General features: G+C 63.9%; 1 long non-coding RNA gene across 5 annotated transcripts; it reads left to right on the top strand.

The window, feature by feature from the left end:
* Positions 1-529: 529 nt before the first annotated feature.
* On the top strand, positions 530-12407 carry LOC137225501 (uncharacterized). Of its 5 annotated transcripts, none has more exons than XR_010943878.1 (6): positions 530-874; positions 7465-9411; positions 9589-10728; positions 11264-11364; positions 11720-11959; positions 12058-12407. It is a non-coding gene; the product is annotated as an uncharacterized lncRNA (long non-coding RNA). The 5 variants fall into 5 exon arrangements; XR_010943876.1 differs by lacking the exon at positions 530-874 and adding an exon at positions 1779-6449; XR_010943877.1 differs by lacking the exon at positions 530-874 and adding an exon at positions 1779-4762 and having other exon boundaries at positions 4880-9411.
* Positions 12408-13425: the final 1018 nt, after the last annotated feature.

Here is a 13425-nt window from a genome sequence, read left to right on the forward strand (position 1 = left end):
CCATCAAAGTGGGATCAACGGCTCCTAGAGGGAGCACAGTCCCAGGGCAGGATGGAAGTTGGTCCCCCTGGAATGAAATGGAAGTTTCTGGAGCAGAGGCCACCCAGATGGGGAGAGGGGCTGGCCAGGGGTCGAGACTCTGCTTACCTTCCCCTGAGATCCTGGCCTCTCCCATGGGTCCTTTCTCCTTTCTTTCCAGATCCAACCCTTGGCGTGACTGCAGGTGCTGTCACTCGTACTTTCCCCTCCTGTCTCTTTTCTTCCTTGGTGACAATAGTGACAATAACCGCTACCCACCCCCCAGCACTGCTGGGCAGCAGACGCGTAAGTGCCGCTTGGTGGGGTGGGGCCGGGTGGTGGGGTTCGCCCTTTCCTTGAGAACTCTCCTCTGCGTGGAAGCCATGAACAGCACCCCAGAGATCTGGGAGGGTCCCCAGTACCCACGACAAAGCCGCCGTTTCTTTGGAATCTCAGGTTTTGACTTAAGATTCATTCTCACGTTGCATCCTCCTCCACGCCAGCGGGGGCTTTGCACTGAATGCTCCCGGGCGGCTCTGCTCACCCTCCCCCGAGCCTTGGGGTCTGAGCCTCGTCCTTCAGATGCTGGTGACAGCTCCCAGCACTGTCCAGGTGACCAGATGACAGTATAGTCGCCCAGCCAGCAGGCAGGGAGCCAGAGTCAGAGCCTGGGCTTGACCTGCGAAGCGCAGGGCGGGGACCCAGCCGCAGGAACAAAGGCCTGTTTACTGGGGCGGGAGGATGCCCGCTGCAGGCTTGCCAGGCTCCGTGGGCTCCACCCAGAGGATCACAATGGGCAGCCTGTGAACCGGCCATCCGATCCTTCCAGGCCGCCGTGCCTGGCGCCGTGGATGAGGTGAGCAGAGAAGTCGTGGTGGGGAGCCTCTATGTCCTTGGCGGGACGAGATGCACGTGCACAAGTTCAACCGGGACCGTGTGGGCAGAGGGCCAGGGCCGAGCGTGGGAGGCGGCCTAGTGGCCCCCAGGGCTGTCTGCACCCTAATCCCGGAACCTGTGACTATGTTACCTTCTACAGCATGGGGGAACTCAGGTTCCTAGTGTCCTACCCCCGAAGCGGGAGGATGACCCTAGATTCTCGGGGCAGGCCTGGGGCACGCGCAGGGGTCCCTTAAATGGGGGAGGGGAGAGTCAATGTCAGAGAGATGCGACGTGAGAGATACTTGGTGCCCGTCGCTGGCTGTGAGTAGAGGAGGGGCCACGAGCCCAAGAGAGCGGGCGCCCCAGAGGCTGGAGAGACCTGGGGGTGGATTCTCCCCCGGGGCCTCCAGAGGGAAGCAGGCCTGCCCACGCTTTGCCCTCAGCCCAGTGAGACGCGAGGAGGACGTCTGACCCCGGAGACTGTAAGAGAGTAAATATGTATCGGGAGCCACAGGTTTGTGGCCACGTGTTACGGCGACAGGACTCTTGCTCTGAGTGATGAGCAGCGTGGAAGTCTCGGTTCTGTCCTCCATGGCGTGGGACCAGGAGGCAGGTACAGCCTGGGGTCCCCTGCCCGGGACCTGAGCATCACACAGCCTCTGTTAAGGGCTGGGACGGTTAAGGGAGAAGACACCCCAGGGCCCTCGGTGTAGCAACCACACAGCATAGGAGGCAGCCCGGAGTCACGGCCAGCCCCTCCCTCCCCGGGACATGTGCCCAGAATGCTGGCTGGTCCGCTCTTGGGGGTTAGGGCTCCTCGCTAGGGCAAGGGGGAGGGCTGCGGGGAGCGGGCTGCGGGCGTGGGGGAAGAGGGGCCGACAGACTGGGGAGCCTGGGAAAGGGGGCCGTGTCCCTTCCCAGATGACCAGAGCCATGGGCGTCAGCTCAAACAGGGGCTTCCTGCTCTTGCAGCCCAAATGGGTTACAGGTGAGTGAAGGTGTTGATCCTTGCTGGCCCGGGGCTGCACCTGGGGCCCGGGCTGGATGGACATCACCCCGCACCCAGCCCCGGCCCCCGCCAGCAAGGAGCCCCAGGGGCACCCAGCCTCTCCTGGTCCCCTGCAAAGATGAGCATCTTCTGCCAGGCCAGGATGTGGGAGAGTTTGGGAAGCAGGTGCAGGGCACTGGGCAGGGCTCACCGTGGATGACCAGAGTGACGTAGGGCCTAGTGGCCTGGCAGGGAGGGTCAGGGTCATTCCACAAGCCCGGCCTCCTCCAACCCTCCTCCAAGTGCAAAGGGCAGGGCGGCCACCGGGCAAAGGCCTGGCCACCGGATGCCCTGGCCACCGTGGGCAACGGGCCCCAGCTCCCAGGCGTGAGGGGTCCTGAGGCGATGAGGACGGAACAGGATGTGGGGATCCCCGACCAGCAAGGGAGGCAGGAAGAGGTGGGGCGGTGTCCCTGCGGCCGCTGGGCTGTGGGGATCCTGCCAGACCTCAGCACCCCCTGACGTAGAGGGACCCTGACTGTCCCATCGAGCAGGCCTGCTAGTCGCTCCCTGGCGGGGGGGTGGGTGGGATTTGAATCACGAGGGTCTGACACCCAGATGTGCTGAACTGGAGCCCTGTACTCTGCAGACCCACCCGACCTACACACGGGCCCCTTTGCTCTGTTCTCTCAGGGGAACCCACCCCTCCAAGCTGGGGCTTCATATGGAGTTGTCCCTGGAGAGGGCGTCCTAGTGGGGACAGAACTGGAACATTCCTGAGATGAGGCCTGCGATGCAGGCTTGAGGCTGACACAGAACTGCTAAGGGCGGGTGTGCCCAGGGTCTTAACCCGAGAGGACCCCCGGCTGGAGCTGGAGGATGGGACGGGGGGCCGAGGAAGCCCGCTTTGATGTCCGCGGACTGGACCAGGGCCTGGCCGGGGGCCCTGGCCGGGGGCTCACTGCGGAGAGAAGGCACCTTGGAAACCACTCAGGCCCGTGGCCCCGCGTGTCCCGATCCACAGGCAGAGGCGCTTCTGTCCCATGGAAGCCCCGAGCTGGGCGGCACAGAGTGTGCTCGGGGTGACCCAGGGGCTGCCAGGCTTTGCCGCGTGGAAAACCAGCGCCCCAGACCACGGCCCCTGCTCACCAGCCACCAGCAATGTGAGGGGAGCGCTCAGGGTCCAGGCTCCCCGTCCACTCCGAGGGCCCGGGTGCCGTCGCCCATCTCTGGGCCAGTGTTCCACGTCCCCCCACCCCAAGGAGTGCCTGGGGGCTCCTGCGGCTGGGGCACACTTCCTAGGCACCCAGAGGCCTGAGGTGAGCACGTGCCCACACGTCCCCTTACGCTGAGCCCCAGGGACAACGCTGCCGGCGCTGGCAGTGGCACCAGGGAAACCCCTGCCCCACACGGACTAAGGGGCAGGAGAGAAAGAGGAGGCCCCAGATATCCTGGCCTTTCTCGGGTGGTGGGTGTCCCAGCCTGGGCTCCCCCCGCCCAGCCAGGTGGCCTCACTGTTCCCAGGGTGTGGGCCCCAACCCCAAGGCCCGCCCCACCCACTGCGTGGTAGGGGGCCGGGAGCTTAGCGCGCGTGCAGCTATCTGTGGCCAGACGCCCTTCCCATCCCTCTCGGCCTGGTCCCTCCGCCCTCCCAGGAGGCCTCCGTCATGAGTCACGTCCACACTGGGGCCGGGCAGAAGCAGCCTCAGACTTCGGAGGCCACGCCCTCCAGGAGTGGGGCGCTGCCCCAGCTGGTGGCCTGGAGCAGGTGAGGGGAGGAGGGCGTCTGCCCTGCCCCGGTCCCTGTAGCTCACAGCAGTCCAGGCCGTTGCTCTCCCAGGTCTCGCTCAGCCAGTTCTGCAGGCCTGGGCCGGTCATGGCGACAGCACATCACCAGCTGAGGATTCTTTGGCATCGCGTCCTGTGACTCTGTCCTGAGTGGCTCAGAGGTCAGGTGCCATGCTCAGAAACGGCCAGCCCCAGCCCCTGCTGGCCAGGAGGAGCCAGGACCGCCGCTGGCCCTTAGCAAGCTGGACTGTCCTGAGGTGGACCCACCCAGAGATCCCAGGGCCAGCGAGGGGGCAGCAGGGCTGGGGGGCTGGGGAGCTGGCAGACAGAGAGGAGGTCTCCAGGGGTCTGAGCCACTTGATGGGGCCAGGACAGAACCCCACAGTCACACCGAGCCCTGGGGGGTCGCAGTAGCAGTAGCCCCTGCTCTCATCCTGGCCCTGCCTCAACCCATCTTGGCCTGTGCCGGCCTGCATCCTCTGGCCTCAGTTTCTTGATCTGAGACACCAGTTTGGACCAATTAGATGAGCTCATAGTTAAGGCAGGGGACAGTTCTTCTGCTAACCTGGCGTAGGGGCTGAACGGTGGCCCTGAAAGAGATGTTTGCCCAGACCCGAGAATGTGGGCTTTCGTGGAATGTGGCCCTTGCAGATGTGATCAAGGTTAAGGGCAGAGATGAGGGCATCCTGGATCAGGGCGACCCTAAGTCCAGTGACGGAAAAGAGACACAGACACGCAGGGAGGGGCCGCAGGAGGACAGAGGCAGAGATGGGCTGATGCGTCTACAGGCCGAGGGGCACCGAGGCGTGCTGGCTGCCAGCAGGAGCTGGACAGGCCTGGGCCAGACCCTCCCTCACGTCCTCAGGAGGAATAGCTGCCCCCCGCACCTTGACTTGGATTTCTGGCCTCCAGAGCTGTGAGAGAAGGGATTTCTGTGGTCTAACCCGCCCGGTTTGTGGAGACTTGTTACAGCAGCTCCAGGAAACGGTTACAGCCGGGACACTCAGGGCAAGGGACACTCCAGTGACTCACCTCAGAGCCATCAGGAGCGGAAGGCGGGGCGAGAAGGCCCTCCCACGTGGTCACAAGGTGCAAGGCGGGGAGGGAGCAGACAGTGGCGGAGGTGTCTGCTGGCACGGAGGGCTTTTCTGCAGCACGGCTGACAGCGACTCCGGTCTTTCTGCCCCCTCCCGCCTGTCCTCACAGGGCACATTACCCACTTCCTGGGGTGACCGGCCCAAACTGGACCCCCAGTGGGCAGCCGCCCGACTGGGGGTGTCAGTGGTGGAGCCAGGGAAGCACGGGCGGTGAGACCCCAGGTCGGTGCGCCCGGAGCAGAGTCTGAGTGTTCCGATGGGGTATGGGGTATGGGGTCCCCTCACTGTGTCCCTGCTGGGCCTGGATGGTCACTTGGCAGAGGTGGGGGTGGGGTAGGACCCCCGAGAACCCCTCCAGCTGGATCCTTGGATTCTCCGAGGAGAGGGGAGTGTCGCCAGCCCTCCTGTGAACCAGGGCAAGGTGGGCCCGAGTGAAGGGCAAGCGTCAGGTCCCCCATGCTCTCTGCGGTGGCGCGGCACGCGGGCTCTGACCTCCGGGCACTGCTGTGCCGCTGGGAGACACCACCCACCCCAGGGCTGAGGGCACAGCGTGGCTGGGAGCAAGTGATGGCATCGGGGTGCCCCAGCAGGCCGGCTGCTTGGAGGAGGGCCACTCCGAGCAGGTAAACTGAGGCCCCACGGACACACAGGTTCGTCGCCAGGCACAGAGGGAGGTGGGATTCAGGCCGTGGAAGGTGGTCCCTGCCCGGAGTTGGGATACCCTGTTGTCAGGGGCACCCTGGAGGGTGCTGGGCTGGTGACAGGAGGACACCTCACTCGTTTCAGCTGAGACCAGGTTGAGGGGAGTTGGGGGGACACCCGCAAGGGCCCTTGCAAGGATCAAGTGTCGAGTCTCCGAGGTGACAGGTGCTCGTTCCTGCCCCAGAGAGGGAGGGGTCAGAGACAAAGGGAGGGCTGAGACGGCCACACGTGGGAGCTGCGGGCCGTACCGCTGACCCCGACGGGTTCTCTGCTCCCAGCAAAGTGCTGGCTGACACCTGGCCTCCGGGTCTCTTAAAGCGATTGTTTTTCCGCCACATTGTGGTGGCTGTGTTTTCATCAGGGTCCTCTGGGGATGCTTCCATCTCAGTGAAATTGCAGGTCTGCCGTAGCGCCCCAGCCCCTGCCAAGTCTCTCAGTCAGCTGGAGTCCTCGGTGGCCGCAGGATGGCAAGCCACTTCTCCTGGGAGCGCTCCCGAGCCCACTGGGGGCAGAGAGTCCAGCTCCGCTCCCTCCCCTCGGGGCCTGACCCCGGGATGCTTGCATCACGGGAACTGCTTTTAGCAGCCCCTTCGCCTGAGCCATCCAGCGCACGCGGGGGGCCCAGAGTGTGGGCTCAGCAGGCAGCGCTCAGTGGACAGGCAGCCCGTCTCTCTGGGCTTGCAGGGGAGCCGTGATGTCACCATGATTCCACGCGGCTGCCAAGCGCCCAGCGTGACGGCCCCTCCTGGCCAGCTCGGCACTGACGCAAATCAAAAGCTTCTAGCTCTCTGAGCAGCTGCCACCCTGTCCTCCGCCGGCAGCCCTGTGGTCCACGGCAGGGAGGGCAGGCAGCGGCGGGCTCCAGCGTGGGACCTGGCATTTGAGGTCATCAGCTGCTCTTTAAAGCGCAGGCAGCGTGGCACGGGGGGCTCCTTGGAGGTCAAGGAGAGCCAGCCACTCGCACAGCTCCTGGTGAGGTCAGCCGCCCTGCCCCTCCATCCAGCGGTGCCTGGGGCCCTTCAGCTCTGGTCACGGCTGCTGGCCCAAAGTGGCACTAGGGGCATGGGAGGACGTTAGGCCAGGTGGACCCACCCCGGGGACGGATGGGGGCAGGGGGCAGGGCGGCCCCTGCGTGGCGTCAAGCAGGGTGGGGTGGAGCTCCGTCTTCCTCTGGGTCTCCTTTCACCGTGGGTGTAAATAGCGGCCTTCCGGAGCTGCTACTGTGAGGTCTCCCTGAGCCTCCGAGGGGCTGCTGGAGTCTCACCTTTCAGCACATCCTCGCCACAGCGACCCGCAGACGACACACCTCCGGGGCTCCTTGGAGGGACGTGGGGAGCCAGGCATGGCGACCAGGTGGACCCAGAGCGACCTTCCTGGCGTCTCCGGCTGAGAGCCATCCTGGGGGCCTGCCTGCCTGCCCTGAAGAAGGCCACCTCAGCCTGCCTGCCGGAGCGTCCTGTCCTTCCTTAAACACGCACACACAGGCTCATGCATGTACACGCACGTGCACGCACACACACACATGCAGCACGTGCACACACAAACACACAGGAGTGCAAGCACCCGCGAACATGTGAACACATGTATGTGCCCCACACTCCCACAGTGTACGTGCACATGTAGACACGCATGCCACACACACACACGCACACGCACACACGCACGCATGCACGCACGCACACACGCACGGGGGTCCAGCTGCTTTCCATTCCCAGATCAGCGCCTGCTGTCGCCGACAGGGCACCTTCCAGGATTTCGACCAATCCCTGCTCATGCGAGGACCCCCGCCCCTGTGCAGGCAGGACCCTGACCCTCTGCCCTCGGCCTCAGTGGACGCAGGAGGACAGGCTGCCCAGGGGCTGGGATGGCCGCCTGGGGGGCAGCATGAGGAAGCCACTTGGGGTCCAGGGGCGGGTCCAGGCAGGCCGGACAAGACAGGAGCTGAGGACGAGGACTCCAGGCCCTACCTCAAGGGCACCTTTGTCTCCACAGGAATTGGGCTTACCAGAAGCCAGCTCCAGCCACCTCCGCCTCAGCACAGGCAAACGACTACGTGGCCGGGCGGACGCGGCCGGGTCGCGTGTGGAGAAGGGCCCACCTGGGGGTCACCCTGGGTGAGGTGGGAGGCCGCAGCTGACCCCTTCCTGTGGGCAGCACACGAAGGGTCGGGACGCCTCCCCGCGGAGCGCCTGCTGTGGCAAGGCTGGCCTGCGAGGCGTTGCCTGGAGACCCGAAGTGTCCGGCGCTCCGTTCCATCCGCATCAGCAGCGGGCCCGCCAGGGGGCCGTACCCCGTCTTCTCATCACGGGGCTCTGTCCCGTCCTCGTCCCAAGGCAGAGGTGCTGCCGCTGCCCTGTGGGGACTCTCAGGACCCTGGGCCTGCGGCCGCTGCACAGCCTCCAGCCCTGACGCTGGGTCGGGTCCACGGGACTCCGGGTCAGCACGAGGTCGAGGGCTGGTGAGTCCTCTGTTCTCTTGCTGCTGTGTCTGTTCTCCTTCCTCACCCCCACCAGAGCCCTGCTGCACTGTCCTGGATGTTTCCACCCACGATCCCAGGCAGCTCTGGGCCCTTTTGCGTGCAGATGGATGAGGTGCAGCAGGGGTTCGGAAGCAAAATGACCGTGGCAAGAAGCAGACAGACAGACGAACAGACAGACAAAAGGCTGGGTCTTGCAGGACACCCCAGGCTGCTGGCGGGGCTTCTCAGAGGGTGGCTCGGGGGCCCCTGAACTGGACCTCCTGCTCTGGGGTCGGGAGGTCTGCAGGTTTCTGGGCAGCCCTGAGTCCTCAGTCACCAGAGCAGAGCCTCACGGGACCAGACCGGCCTGGCTCCTGGGCCCACCTGGAGGGGGGACTCTGGGGCTCCTCGGGAAGGGCTGCTCCCGTCCCATGGCCTCCCTTCTGGCTCCCTCTTTCTGCTCGTGGACGGAGGCTGGTCTTTGTTTTGTTTTGTTCTAATAACCTAAACAATTGGCACAGAGGCTGCATCAGCTGATGGGCAGCCGGCCGATGGTCACGCTGTCCACGTGGCCAGGCTGGCGGCCGTCACGTGCAAGCGGGGTGGGGACTGGGTGGGCGAGCCCAGCAGGGGCGCCCCAGGCTCAGCAAAGGCGTCCCAGAGCTAGAAGCTCGCACCTCCCCTCTCCTCCCCTCCCCACACCAATGGGAAATGGGGCAGGAGGGTTGAGCCGCCCCTACTCCCCAAGGCAAACAGAGACCTGGCCGCCAGCCGCGCCCCCGACAGAGGGCCCTGCACCCCTGACAGAGGGCCCTTTCTTCTGCGCTCCAGCTGAGCAAGGTCGACTGCGGCCAACAGTTTCTGCTTTCCTGCCCACTCCCTCTCGGGAGCTGCGGTGGCAGTGCCCCAAAGCCGGTATTCGTACACATTCCAACCTGCCCTTTGGTTTGTAAGATGTAAATATTTGCTCTTCCATTAAGAAAATAATCAGAAGTTATCCTTTAAGTGGAGTGTACACACCGGTGCCCTTCAAAAGGCAAATGCTGCTCTTCCTAAAGGTGGAAGGAGAGAGCCGGGCTGGGCGGCTCTGGGGGTGTAGGCCTGCCTCTCTGTGCTGCGCCCACCTGCCTGAACGCTCTAGCAGCTCAGGCAGCATGCAGGGGAGACCGCATGGGGCACGAGGCAGCCCTGGCATCTCACAGCCCAGCCCACCCCTGGGGCTGGGCAGGATGCAGGCGGGCTTCTGTCTGGGGGGTGAGCCTTTCCGGCCCCAAGTCTGCACAGGGCCTGGCTGGAGAGCAGTTGGCAATGAGAGAGAGCGTGGGAAGCTGTGCTCTGGGCGGAAGGTCTGTATCTGGGTCTCAACTCTGCCTCGTCCTTGGCACACGAAGTGGGCCGCCGGCTGACCCTCGCCAGGCTCCCGTTCTCTTCGTGTAAAACGACGGGGTCCCAGCTGCTTTGTACCGCCGCTGCCCTCCCCGGTGAGTGAAGCTGGAGCTGGCGGTCCGGGCCGTGCTATGGGGAACCCGCGGCGGGCGCCTTGCGGGTAGCACTTATAGCGGCCTCGCGGCAGCCGAGCTGGGAGTGTTTACACCATGGGCATTGGCAAGCGCAGCAAATCCGGGCTGTCTGAGAGCTGGTTACCCGTGTGCCCCTAGCTCTGGTCATCGAAGCCCCTCCCATCTCTCAATCCTGGGGCCAAAGCAAGGACGAGAAAGAGGATATGAAGCGTTCGCAGGAACACCCCGGAAACAAACGAACAATGACGTCAACGCCCAGGCCTGCTCTCTCCAGGCCCCAGCAGGCCCCTTCCCTGGAGACCAGGCTCTCCTGGAGGCCAGACTCCCGTGGGCACGGCAGGCTGCCCACCCTCAGGGACACTTGCACAAGGACGTCGCATCTGCGGGCTCCGGGAAGTCCCGAGGGCGGCTCCCCCGACCTGCGTGGCCACGGCTGCCCTGGTGTCCTCACTGCCTTCTTGAAATACTTGTGGAGAAGCCTGTGGCCTCTTTGGATCTGGGTGTGCACACGTCTGAGGCCTGGCCCTGGCTCTCTTCCCCAGGGGCTCCTGCAGGACGTGCTGCCTGACGGGACCCCACCGAGGAAGCCCCGCGGGCGGGGTGGCGGTGCAGAGGGAAAGGTGCCAGGACCCCTGTGATCTCATTCGGGCCCCTCGCTTTGCCCTCTGACCCAGGCTCTGGGCTTGAATTACGAGAATCCCGTAAGGTAACGTAGGTGGGGAGCTGCTGCCTGGTGGAGGCTCAGGCGGGACCAGCGTCCTCTTTGTCCTGACCACGTGCTCCTGCGCTCTCTGGATGTGCCCAGAGCTTCCTGGGTCTGGGTAGGGGAAGGGTTTGTTTCTTTTCTGGCAGCAGGAGCCCAAGATCAGGCAACAGCCCACCTGCGTGAGGGTGCGGGGCGGGGGAGAAGGTGGTCCCACAGGAAATGCCAAGTGGGCACCTGGGGCACTTCCTGAGTGTGATCACATGCCCGCGAGTGGGTGGACCGTCCTTACCTTTTTCCTCCTAGAAAGGATGCCTCCACCTGGAGTCCCTCCAGGCTGGACTCTCCCTCTTTTAGGAAGCCGCTCTGTCCCGAGCCTATCTGGCTGGTCTTACTATCCTTCTCACTCCTCCTGGGTCCCCAGCCTCCAGGGGACCCTTCTCAAGGGCCTGTGGACATTCTGCCACCCTGTCAGCCTGGAGGATGCTTCTCTACTTGTCCCGAAGACAGGGCAGCTTCCCGCCAGGTGCGTTCCACATTCTGGAAGGCTCCCAAGAGCAGACGTCCAGTGAAAGGCAAGCCTGCCTCTGCAGTCACACGGGTTTCCAGCGGGCACCCCCCTCCCCTGATGCGCAGTCACCCATCCCTGCCTTGGAGCCGCGGCGGCTGGGAGACCGCGGGGTGGGCTGCCTGGGGCAGGGGTGAGCAGCCATTGCCCCGGGGCCCGTGGGAGGCTGCCTGTCAAACAGCACAGGACACGTGATCCCCGAATCCCAACTCCCAAGGCAGAGAGGTCTGCAGGTGGGCCACGTGTGGCCACCGTCCACCTCCTGCACAGGCCATCTGTTGGAGGGTTCCTCCTGGCTCCCTCTGCGTGGAGTCCCCTGCCAGGGGTGTTGGGGACACTTGGCTCTGTCCTCAACGCTGTGACACCTGGACTCTGCAGTTTGGGCCAAGATAGAAAACGGGTGGAATGTTCCTGAGACGAAACCCCTCATCTCACTGTCCAGTGGTTCCCAGACCACACTGAGTGGGTCAGAAAGCTGTCCGTCTCCTGGTCATAATACCCCTCACGGGCTGGAGATAGATTGTGCCCTCAATTTGTCTTAGGTGGGAAGTGGAGCACATAGAACTCTCTGAGGCCTTACGGCAGACAAGCAGGGGCAGCCAGACAAGGGCCTTGGGTGGTCTGAGCCCGGATGTTCTAGCAGGTACTGAAGGCCACGCCCAGATCCCCCCCCCACCCCCCCGCTCCACGTGGCTTGCGTCTGCCTTAGACATCTCCCACCGGAGAACCGGCCGCAGCCCCCAGCACAGGCCTTATGGCTGGGACCACAGGCCCGCCCCTCCCTCTAGGACCCACCCGCGGAGGCACGGACGGCCCCCCACCAACAAAAAACATGACCCAGTACCCCAGACTCCTCCGTGTTGTCCCCAGAGCACGAAGGACGGGACAGACTTCTGCCCCTACTGAGCTGCTCCCATCCCCGTGGCCCAGCACTCCCAGGATGGGATGAGGCCGCTCTCTCTCCTTCAAGGGCAGAGGAAAAGCTCAGCTCTTCTCAGATTCCTCCTAGGGCGCCTGGTGCAGTCCACACGCGTGTTTTGCGGCTGACTCAGAGAGGGAAGGCAGTGGCGGGAAACACACACAGCGGCAGATTCCTTCCCCGTCGTCAGGCACCGGCCCCGGCTCCGACCCCGACCCCGCAAGGCTGGACGCCTGCTAGGCTGGTGACTGACGTGGCCCAGGCAGGGAGGGGACATCAGGGCCAGAGAAGCCCAGGTCCAGAGGGAAGAGGCCTCAAGGTCAGCAGGGCCACGGGGACCCTCCGCTGGAGGCCGGAGGAGGGACAGGATGCAGTGTCTGCTTTTAAAAGTCATGGATTGATTTTCTTGTGCTTTAGAAAAATGCAGAGCGTCAAAACCACGATTGCAGGGATTTTAGCCCTGTGGCCAAGACTGAGTCAGCAGTGATGTCAGCCCTGAGCTGACTGAAGGAAAACTAGGAAATGAGAACACGTCTTGGACCTGCCGAGACCTTGCTGTGGACCATGAATGACGGGAGAGTGGGCAGCACGGAGCTGGCCGGGCTCTGCAGGCTGTTTCTGGAAAGGGCCAGGGAGTAAATAGTTTAGGTGCTGTGGCCACTCGGTCCCTGTTGCAACCGCTCGGCTCTGCCCTTGTATGTGAAAGCCGCCGTGGCCGACAGGCAAATGAGTGGTCGTGGCCTCGTGCCAATAAAACTTTATTTGTGGGCCCTGAGATGTGAGTTTTGTATAATTTCCACATGTTGTCAAATCATCCCTTCTTCTTCTCCTTCTTCCCCCCCTTCCCTCCCCCCCTTCCCTCCCCTCCTCCTTCCAGCCATTTAAGTGGGTTAAAACCATTCTCAGCCAGAGGACTGGATACAGACAGGCCAGCTTTGGGCCATAGCTGGCGACCCCGATGCCGTCTGATGCGCTCATTTGTGGACGCAGTGACAGACCCAGCAGTGGGCACTTGCTGAAGCACACAGGGCACGCGGGAGCAGAGCCTGGACTGGGGCAGCCCCACGCTCACCCACACTCCCTGCTTCTGCTTCCTGGGGCCCCTGGGGTGCCACACCCCCTGGCCTCAGCAGCACCCCGCTCCTTCGGGGAGGGAACAGGCACAGCCTGACTCTGAGTGGTTCTGGAGGCTGCGGATCTCAGAGCCCAACCTGCGGGGACCCCGGAGACTTGAATGACCCCCCCCGGCCCCCTGCTGCCCCAACTCCACACCCACCTCCTGGCTAATGCGACTGGCCCAGGAGTGGACGCCAAGCAGCAGGGTCGGGCCTCCGTGGAGGGGGAGAGGAAGGGGCTCTCGTTCCTCTGGGGACTCTGAGCTGGACCACCATGCAGGCCTTGAGTGCTGCAGCCTGGACCCCCGTCCCCAGACTCCTGAGAAGTCCCCTCTGCAGGGAGAGAGGCCCCACCTGGAGAGAACCGGGGCGGGAGAGAGCAGAGAGGTGGGGAGACACCCAGGCCGCCGGAGGCCCCGAGGCCCGCCCTGCCCAGGACTCCCAATAAACTCTGTTTTTGCTTTAAGTTATTTTGAGTTGGGAGTTTGTTTTTTGTTTTCTGAAGTTCCATATCTTGAGCTCGCCCTTGACACTTCCTGAAGGAGAAACACACAGAGGATGCTGGGCCCAGAGTTCATGGTAGAGCAGCTGCGTGGCAGGGCCAGGAGTCAGCGGGGGTGCTGCAGGGAGGAGTGTGAGCTGACGGGGGGCCCCACACTCGGGAGAGAAG

This window comes from Pseudorca crassidens, chromosome 5, assembly GCF_039906515.1.
Source record: "Pseudorca crassidens isolate mPseCra1 chromosome 5, mPseCra1.hap1, whole genome shotgun sequence".
In the NCBI taxonomy this organism is placed as follows: Eukaryota; Metazoa; Chordata; class Mammalia; order Artiodactyla; family Delphinidae; genus Pseudorca; species Pseudorca crassidens.